The 2028-nt window shown below is 35.9% G+C and overlaps 1 protein-coding gene across 4 annotated transcripts in view; it reads left to right on the forward strand.

Moving 5' to 3' along the window:
- Positions 1 to 2028, forward strand: part of LOC111951044 (glutamate receptor 1-like) — a 117804-nt gene that overhangs the window by 60152 nt on the left and 55624 nt on the right. The gene's annotated exons all lie outside the window — the stretch shown is intronic.

Below are 2028 nucleotides of genomic sequence, written 5' to 3' on the forward strand. Positions count from 1 at the left end.
TGTGTGTGTGTGTGTGTGTGTGTGTGTGTGTGCATGGGCGTGCTTGTACATTCTTACACTATACTTGCGCATATATATATGTATATATATTTGGTATATGAATGTGTGTGTGCTTTTGTTCTTTACGTAAAACTAAACAGAAGTTAGTTTTCCGTTATTATTAACGGGCTCAATTCATTGCTTCATGTTAATATTCATTGGCCACCAGACCTAATGGGTTTCTAGATACCAGCAATAGTAGGTAGGGACTCTGTTCGAATGATTCTGCATTCCACACATATCCAGTTATACTGAAGCATAGTTGCCTCGTAGGTCATTCTATGTCTAGGGTTGCCAGTCACGTTTGCATAGCTTCATATAGAGATCAGAGGTCAACTGTCACCCATGAAGCAACAAGCTAGCCTCTATTTTAAATCAAATCAAATTGTATTAGTCACATGCGCCGAGTACAACAGATGTAAACCTTACAGTGAAATGCTTACTTACAAGTCCTTAATTAACCAACAATGCAGTTTTAAGAAAAATACCTAAAAATATATAAATAAATGTAGCAAATAATTAAAGAGCAGCAGTAAAATAACAATAACGAGGCTATATAAAAATTATTTGTGCAGTTCAAAGTGAGTAATCGCTGTTCTGATGTTGTCACGTTCTGACCTTAGTTCCTTTTTATGTCTTTATTTTAGTTTGGTCAGGGTGTGAGTTGGGGTGGGCATTCTATGTTGTTTTTCTATGTTTTGTTCTGTGGGTTATATTTCTAGGTGTTTGGCCTGGTGTGGTTCCCAATCAAAGGCAGCTGTTTATCGTTGTCTCTGATTGGGAGCCATATTTAGGTAGCCTGTTTTTCATTGTGTGTTGTGGGTGGTTGTTTCTGTTTCAGTGTTTGCACCATTCGGGACTGTGTCAGTTTTCATTTGATTCTCTTGTTCTTTTTTGTATTCATTCTCGATTAAACATTTATTATGGATACGTACCACGCTGCATTTTGGTCCTCCTCTCCTTCCACCAACGAAAGCCGTTACAGATGTCCAGAAGCTCTTTCCGGTCATAAGAGACGGAAGCAGCAACATTATGTACAAAATAAGTTACAAACAATGCGGAAAAAAACTAACAAAATAGCACGGTTGGTTAAGAGCCCATAAAACAGCAGCCATACCCTCCGGCAGCCATCTTTCTATGTTTGCCTCTCACGTTAGCATAGCTTCATATAGAGATCAATCACCCGAGCCACTGCCTATTCACCCTGCTATCATCCAGAAGGCGAGGTCAGTACAGGTGCATCAAAGCTGGGATTGAGAGACTAAAAAACAGCTTCMATCTCAAGGCCATCAGACTGTTAAACAGCCATCACTAAGACATTAGAGGCTGTTGCCTGTAGGCATAGACTAGGAATCACTGATCACTTTAAAGGAATGGAATACTAGTCACTTTAATAATGTTTACATATCTATCAGTACTCATCTCATATGTATATACTGTATTCTATAATATTCTACGGTATCTCATTCACTTAATAATGCTTACATATCTTGCATTACTCATCTCATATATTAAAGTGAATGATTACTGTAAATATTATTAGAATACAGTCATAACATATGAGAATGAGTAATGCATAGAATGTAAGCATTTATAAGTGAAGAGTTTACCGTAGAAATTATAGAACAATTATACATATGAGATGAGTAATGCAAGATATGTAGCATTATTAAGTGAATGAGATACCGTAGATATATTATAGAATTAAGTAATATACATATGAGAGAGAATGACACGATATGTAAGTCATTAAGATGAATGAGACCGTATAGAATATTATAGAATACTATATACATATGAGATGATAATGCAAATATTAAGCATTATTAAAGTGAATAATACCGGAGAATATTATAGAATACAGTATAGTAACATATAATGATACTGATAGATAGTAAAATTATTAAAGGTGACTAAGTACCCCCCAATTCCTTAAAGGATCAGTGATTCCTATCCTATGCCCTACAGCAGACAGCCTCAATGTCTTAA

This window comes from Salvelinus sp. IW2-2015, linkage group LG23 (genome assembly GCF_002910315.2).
Source record: "Salvelinus sp. IW2-2015 linkage group LG23, ASM291031v2, whole genome shotgun sequence".
NCBI lineage: Eukaryota > Metazoa > Chordata > Actinopteri > Salmoniformes > Salmonidae > Salvelinus > Salvelinus sp. IW2-2015.